Genomic DNA, 8609 nt, shown 5'->3' with positions numbered 1-8609 from the left:
TTGAACGTGCCTCATCGATCTTACATCTGGCCGACGTCTGTGCTCATTGTTGTCTTCAGCAATGGACATCGACGGTGGAAATCACGTGGCAACTACAAAGGCGTGTTCGTTGCCCACATGCGTGCCTTGACTGCGACTTCCGCCACACGATACGCACACGATCACTGCAGTGTGTGGAAAGTTGGTAACATTCGATGTTCGTATTAATTCGCGAAGAAGCGTCAAAGAGTATGTAGCACTCTGCATCCCAGATCCTTGCATGCATTGTTGCTGCTCTCCCTGCACATTAAAACTGGTGCTCCCAACTGTGAGGGGCGCCTCTCACACCACCTTGGTCGTTGTAACACCGTTTTGACGTAAAACGTGTCACCAGGATAGGTCAACCAAGGTGGTGAGAGATTATATGCAAGGCGAGATCATGTAAAGCCATGTTGATACTTCCTGATGGTTTCAGAAGAGAAAGCATGCTTGTGTCGGTATTAGTGCACTTGTGTTGGTACTAGCACCAGTACCGTACTTACACAGTGCCTGCTTGGAAAACCACATAGCTCAATGTCTTTTTTTGTGAGACATACCCCACGCTGACTTTTGCATAGTTGCATAGCAGCCTGAAGATAAACTGCGTCAGTGTCTTCGAAAGATTTGGACCCCGGTGATGGGTAGTGGATAGAGTAGACTGCAAGCTTGTGGGGCCTTCCGACTGTCTTTTTAGGATGGTACAGGCTTGGTCCGGCGCGATCCTTGCCTACCAAAACGCCAGATATATCATGTTACTTCCGCTTTGGCACGCAAAGCCCGGCTGACGACACCGGTCAGGAGCTGTTTGTGGAACGCCTTTTCTCCAGATGTGATTGGGTGTGTCTTCACCTAATGTCAAACCATGTAAGTACTCATGTTTTTAATGCACAGTTTCCCAATGTATGCGTTTTGCCACGACAAATGGCGAGCGGAAGAAGCGCCATCTATATGCCTGCCGTCCCGAAACAGCGGCAGCTGGCGATAGCTGAATCCGCGCAATTGCAGATACTTATACGACGACAGACTGCATAACGGCCGCTGACAATTCAAGCGCCAACGACTCACGCAACACCCCCTTGGCGGGATATCAGTGTGAAATTCACCGTTTGAAAAATGAGGCAGATTTGGCCCATTTAATTGGATCCCGAAACTCAGTCACCCCGACGGTCAGTGCATGTGGGGTTACGTTCTTGACTGCTCAGTCTGTCTCGTGAACAAAGCAGCTGCAATGCTTTCTACGGACAGGGTCCCAACCGCGTGAGAGTGAAGGACTGACCAAGGCACGGCGATGTCATGCTATTTTTCTTAAACTATGCGTCATGTACATACGTCATGACATACGACACGCCCATTTCCAGTAAATTGGTATTGTCAATTTGAAACCCGCAGGTCTCACTAATTCTACCCGAAATTAATCCACACCTGGTGCTTATTTGCACTTGGATACGCACCTCGGTGTAGGCATTGTGATGTCTATACATAACCTAAGGATTTAAAACACGTAGGCGAGTCAGGAATTGATCTCCCTACAATAAATCCTGTCTACAAACCTGCACATGTTCCTCACAGGTTGAAAGAGCCGCACGATTTGTGCAAACACCTTGAGTTGGTTACCTCTCGCTCTGCAGAGTTTTCTACCTTTGCCTACAAGTGGTGTCTCAGAGCCGCTCCCTCAATAAAACCAAAATCCAGCAATTTCGCCTCGGGAAAAAGGCGCATGAAAGCTGCCGTCAACCTACATGAGATAGGTGTAACTTAGCAATGGTGCTTATAGCCTTTGACGGTCAAATAAGGTCAGGGGTCAATTAGCACTAGTCGTGCCATGAACTGCTGACAGGGACACATTCTAGGTCCCTGGTGATGGATACTTTACACTTGTTAAGCCAGTCATTTCAATTCTGATTAGGTTGCGGCTGAATTCGAAAAGGAACTAATTTAGGGAGATGAACAAGCTAAACAACTAAATCAATGCATAATCACACAAACGCAAGTAGGAGGGTTCCGTTCCATGACATCCAAGCAAACTTCCTTGTAGCAGAGTGAATCAGTCCATATATATCTGGTACAATGCCTATCAATATATCTATGACACTGACTCTCGAAAGCTGCTATGTAACAACTTGGCAAGGCTTGGCGCTTGCGCGATGTTTCAGTTAACTGCTTTTCTTCGTTTGGGTTCGATTTTCAGCTTTCCTTCACGCCGTTTACAAGCCATATCGTTCACAAAGCTCCATTCATCTTCACTCACCCATGCCAAAAGACATGACAGACTTTACGGATATTTACTGACTAGACTTGACCAATCACGCCCAATAGCATTCACCTGCTCCACGCCGTGTGGAAACACTCTCTAAGGCTCACATCATTCCTCTGAGCTGGGTCGGGCGGAGGACAGCCCGCAAACCCTCACACTACGGTCCACGCCTGACCATGGCGTCATACTGGCCGCGTCAGTGACGTCAGATGATCACCGAAAGGCGGTCAGACGCGAACGCCGTGCCACACGCCGTCATTCCAATACTGACACAGGCGTGGTTTTATTCTGGTAGATATGAGAACGCCACTGGTGGAGAGAGGTCGGTTGCAAAGGCGCCAAATAATAGGAGTTTTTTCGCTGGGATTTATAGCCCCTAAATACCAAACGTATATATCATTCGCCGCTACGGGTGTGCGACGGGGCGGCAGCCGGGCCCTGTAATAACATGCGCCACAGCGCGGTGGCAGCGTAGTCGTAAGCGTTCTTGAAAAGATCATGAAGGCAAACGATGCTGATGAGATAAGCAAATTGCACATAGTCAAACTTCGAGTACTTTTAACTGTGCGGCTCTGGGCAGATTGCCCACCACCGGATCCCCTCAGACTAAGCGCTTGGAGTTTGGCATAAGCGGCGTTCTTACCCCAACACGGTAAAAAACAAAAAAAATGATGAGGAACAGTGAAGAGAGAGCAGAGACCAAAATGGCACGTTCAGTGGCTCCTAATTGATTCCTCAAAAACAAACTTGCACAGACCATAGGGATGTACTTTCACAAAATTGGTTGGCGTAGGGGAGCTGAACAGTGAGAAGTAATCTCTGATGGTGCATTAACAGCACTATACATAATAAATGTATGCTAAAAACACATAACGTTAATCACCATTACGCTCAAAACTGTACAAGGAGCATGCCTGCTAAGTTTCGCGTCACCACAAAGCATGGTCTAGTTAACATGAGCATGTAAAGCTGAACAAGTTCGATGTTCAAGATATTTTGACTTTTGGCCAGATGACCTTGCTCAGCAACAATAAATCTCGTTACAATCGCAACAATCTCGTTGAGCCAACCCACTAGCGCTCTTTGCTAGACTTTACCTTTCTTAGTTTGGAATCGGCAGAGTGATGGAGGTTGTCGCATCGCCCCGCTATAAGCCCGCTTTACAGAAAACTTCGAATCAGGGTGAAGGTTTTCAATCACTTGCGTTTGTCTATAAAGCCGTCGGCCACGTCCATGTGCACTGAGTCCCCACGAAATAAAACTTATGTCCTCAGGTCACAAGGGCATGATTTCTTATCCACCTGTAGCCCCTCCCACACTTAGACTCCAGCTTCCCCAACTATGCGGAAAAAGTGGGCAAATACACGGAAAGCCCGTTTGGTGCCAAGCTTTTGAGATGGGTCTTGAAAATCTCGACTACGCAGCCCCACCGCCAGCTCATTTTGTGAAGTATGCCGCTGTAACGTGATCTGCATCGAGTGGGATAACGCGCGGTGTGACGTCTCGTGGTGCGTGCTGAGCACACCCAAACGCCAACGCAAATGTCTCACGTAGAAGATACATTCGCCCCCACCCCGGAACTTTGAGGAGAGAAAAATCTAAATCCGTGGAGACACCCATCGGTTGCGTAATTCGGCGGGGTTTTGGGCAATTGCTCACAGTGCAGCTCACCTCCACGAGCTAATGTTGTGAAACTACACTCCTATAGTCTGGGCAGTTTGTTTTTGGGCAGCCACTTAGCGGTCACCATGCATGCTATTTTTTCTTCTCTCTCTCTTCACCGTTCCTTACCATTGTTGGCCGTCATATGCAATAACGTCTTTCATGTCAAACTCCAAGCCCTTAGTTTGAGGGGACCCACTGGTGGTAATCTGAACAGGGCCAAACGCTTGAAGGTGCTTGAAGTTTGACTATGTGCAATTCGCTCACCTCGCTCAGCATCGTTGACTTCTGATCTTCTGAGCTGACTTCTCGATAATTCTTACGACCACGCCACCACCGCGCTGTATCGCTAGCATTGTAGGGCTCTGGCTGCCGCCCTGTCGCGCACCCGTAGCGACGTATGGTATTTACGTTTGGTATTTGGCGAACCTAGCAATTCAGCGAGGGAGCTTCTTTCATTTAGGAGCTCTGCAGCAGATTTACTCCATCACTGGCTTTACATACCAGGCTAAATACGCCCGAGGAGTTAGCCAAGAACACTATCCGCTCTGCTTCCAAACACTGCCAGTAAGCGGAGTTTTTGTCCGCGTTTCTCTTCTTCGTGCGCAAAGAACACGCTGGTGATATCTTTAGTTTTCTTGTGTTTCTCTGTAAAAAAGGAAATGTGCCTTGGTGTTCCGCTCGGTTTAGAGACCTCAAAACATCTCGTGACGAAAGGGAATCCATTCAAGAAGTTTGGGCTAGTCGAGGATTCTTACAGCTGGACTCGCAAAAATCTGTTGGATATCACATTGATTAATTTAGCATTTTTCTTTTTTACTGAAGCTTGCTCTTGACACCGTAATGATTCTGCAGAGCTGTAAGTTTAATGCGAGCACGACGCCAGGCATGCATCTGTCCCTGTTTGTATCCTGTCTCGTCTACTATATACCACTTACTGGTAGGAGTTGTCACAGTGTACCTACTTTCAAGTTTTTTGTACCGTGCAGTCCGGCGCAAGACAATGCTGGAGAACGTTGATATCTGTGTGCTTGGATCTTCTGCGATTGGAGGGCTGCCTTTCCAAATAGTAATTTTCGGTTCATTCCAGGCAAAGTGAGAGGTAACGCCTTATCTGGAAGGCCTAATCGCTTAAAGCAGCGACTGTGTCGATTACAGCGCGTCGAGGTCCCAAGCACCTTGGTGTTCAAATATCTTTACGGAATAACGAGGAAACAACGCTAAGATGTTAGTTACATTTCTCCTGCCCACCCTGTCTCATGCACTGTAACGCACAATCCCAGAGAGCCGTGTTTCGGCAATAGGGTGTGTCAGGCGGCGTTACTAAACCTCATCCACATGGGCTGGCCATTGCGGTCTGTTCCCCCCCCCCCCCCCCCCCCTCCCCCCCGAGGTGTATCGCATTCGTCGGCCAGCTGACTGACCGGGCCGCTTGAGGACGCGACACATCACCACCCCCCCCCCTCCCCCCCCCCCCCCCCGCCCGGCCGACACGCCGCCGACACACCGCTGACACGGTGTTGACACCGCGGTGGGTGGGCGGGGGAGCACCTGTCTAAGCCCGTCAGAGGAGGGCCGGCGGCGCTGACGACACAGCCGTCCTGCGAAACAGAGCCGACCGCTGCCGGACGTACACCCGTTTGTGACGTCACAGGCAGCCGTCCTGCCAACCACCCGTCGGACGTGCACCCACGTGTGACGTCACAGGCAGCCCGTCCTGCCCGGCGTTAGCAATGACGTATGATAAGCGTGCAGTTTACTGAAGAACATCCGCTAATCTTATCTTAAAATACCGCTGGTGGTACTTCCTTAAAAGCATCACTGAATTAATATCCACAACTCGATAGGATATAAGTAAATAGTAACCCGCCTCAGTGATTGCGCATGGCCCATGATCCTTTCAGCCTACTTGAAATATGCCTTGAAAGATTCTGGGTTGGAAAGTCGCGGCTTGCGTTGATTGTCTGCCATACACATATACAAATACTATATAATTACACAAAATTGATGGTGTATGGCTCTATTCTGAATGCCCTCGGGGACGCATTTAGTACATGACCTGTCAATGGTTGGAGGCAGTGCTCAGGCAGTAAGGTCGTTTCCACTTTAAGATAAGAGGCCTGTTATTTGATTCACGCCATAGGGAGCCCTGTCACACTATGGTATTACGCGTTTGCTGTTTGTGACGTTAATGACATTAAAATAATGGCATTAACAACCACCTTCGTTAGGAAAAAACCACGCACCGATTCTGGGTTGGAAAGTCGTGGCGGCGTTGATTGTCTGTCATACACATATACAGATATTATATAATTACACAAAATTGATGGTATATGGTTCTATTCTGAATGCCCTAGTCATCTAGTCATCGTGTTTTACTTGGAAAAGCAAATCCCGCGAGTCAAATTTGTGTTTATGAAAAGACCGATTTCCAACCATCGCAACACATGTTAATGTTCTCTGTTCCATAGCTCCAGGGGTGCGATATGTCAGTCAGAACTCATTCATCGATTCAGGTAGGATTCACCAGTGTTGTAAGGGCCTGCCACAGACGTACTCATGAAAGGCTTCAAGCTCTTGATTTTCATATGCTTTGTGGTGGAACGCTTTGATCGGCTGTTGTTACAAGCAGGGATACAAACCAAGCGAGTTTTAGCGCCAGCTATTTGTACATTTTATGGCTTTGGTTGAGCGGCCGAACTCGGTCAGTCATGCTTTTGACAGGCCTCATATACCTGCATGCATTAAGCTTGCAACTGATAAGTTTTCAAAGACAAGCTGCTAAATCCCAAAAAGACGCGCCGTGACAGTTTCAGGACATTTGAAAGCAAGGTGGTTTGGTCAAGCGGCGTGCTTCTGCAACACTACAATATCATCATCATTCACCTTCCGAATTTAAGTAACACGAGATAAGTAGGTTCAGTCAGGGAAAACTTCGAAAGATTTTAGAAGCAATTCTAGACATCGGCAGTCAGACATATAGACCAGGCCAGATCTGACGACATAACGATATGTACCAGTGACGTCCGACTAATGCTGACGGAGGATAGAACATATATATGTACGGGGAAAGTTGCGTATTGGCGTGCTCGCTGAAAATCTCGCACTGCCGTACGCCAACCACGGAGTCGCCCGTCCTGTGCTGTCTGCAAGGATTGCTGCCAGACATCAGCAGCTAAAGAAGATGGAGACGTGGAACGTGCTGCACGGTGTTGGTTGATGCGTCGGCAACAAGGTACTTATGTATCCCAGTGTGTCCCACTGACGGTATCACCACCACTCGACCGGAAAGCCGTCGCTGCCATATTTCCTGAAGCGATCTCGAGTGCGAAATGATGTGGCACACATCATCAAAAGTTTGGCCATGCACACTGCAGAGGCGTGAAGTAATGGCCTTTGATGCCAATATCCATCCAAAAGTAGTCACCTGTTTCGCAAACGCTTTCGTCGTCAAAGCGGCAAATCATGGCAAGTTCCTCGAATTATTCCATTGGGATTGTCGGGCCGGGTTGGATTGACAGCCAGTTCATTCTCAAGCCATGTCGCTGGTGAAAACGGTGAACAGATACTAAACATTACTGAACCTCGGCCTGCAGAGCTCACGAAAGAAGAATATTCCATTGCTCTGTTCACTCACGCATGCTTGCGTGATTGTATGCGTGCATGCAATGCAATTTGTATGTGGTTCCATGCGTTCACCAGCGTTTGTATAGCATCCAGATGATGACTGAAAGCAAGGCCGCCTAGGCTTGCCATCAAATAGCCTGGAAATATTGCAGCCACAGCGGCCAAACCAGACTGCCAGGACTGCCACGGCTTGGACATGATTACGTTTTTTTTTAAAGCCGCTGGGCGTACCGCAAGGATGTTTTCAGCGACAAGTGATGTGACTTGAAAACTCGTGCCGCCATATTTTCAAAGCACTTAACGCCAGATATCCCATCAGACTCTGTATTTCTGCAATGTTGCACCGTGAACGCTATTCATGATTCCGCCCGATAAGGATGGAAGCCGTATAATCTTAAAATTTTGTAAAATATGATGAGCACGGGTCTGAACTGGACCAGGTTTTGGCTAGCAGGCGTCGCATTAACATAGGGTCTACCAAAGCTGACGAAGGGAAAACAGGTAATGGCGATCGCAAAAGTGTTGGTCAATATATCTAGACAATGAAATATAATCGTGCACAAACCATGGATCCACCGGTTCTGAAGCTTTTTGCAGCTTGGCGCTAGATTTCGACGGCCAGAGAAGGTGGAAGAGTGAAAAGAACTGCGTGATATCAGCGAACCCACCATCAAAAAAATCATTAAGACATCAACACTGCCAAACCTAGATGTGCTAGTCATCCACAAAGAAGCGAGCAATTTCACAATTTACAAAACCGTCCTCCAATACATTACGCAGTAACCTTAGCTGAAACAGATCGGGGCATGCACAGTGCAGGGGCATGTAGTGCAGATTATTGTACCTAACGCACACTCAAAATATCAAGGTCTTCCGCAAAAAGTTGGTCAGTCACCAGCGAAAAAGCAACAAACAATTCGTGTACCACATTCATCAAACCTGCCAGGCATTGGTAAGTTTAAAGCAATCTTGCGGTTTAGTCGATATTAGTTGTGCACTCACGTCCGAACATTACGCATCGGCGTTTAATGTACCTCCGTCTGGTGAA

This window comes from Pollicipes pollicipes, unplaced genomic scaffold (genome assembly GCF_011947565.3).
Source record: "Pollicipes pollicipes isolate AB1234 unplaced genomic scaffold, Ppol_2.1 Scaffold_1600;HRSCAF=1878_pilon_pilon_pilon, whole genome shotgun sequence".
NCBI lineage: Eukaryota > Metazoa > Arthropoda > Thecostraca > Pollicipedomorpha > Pollicipedidae > Pollicipes > Pollicipes pollicipes.
The sequence above is the reverse complement of the archived record's forward strand: the minus strand, read 5'-3'. Positions refer to the sequence as shown.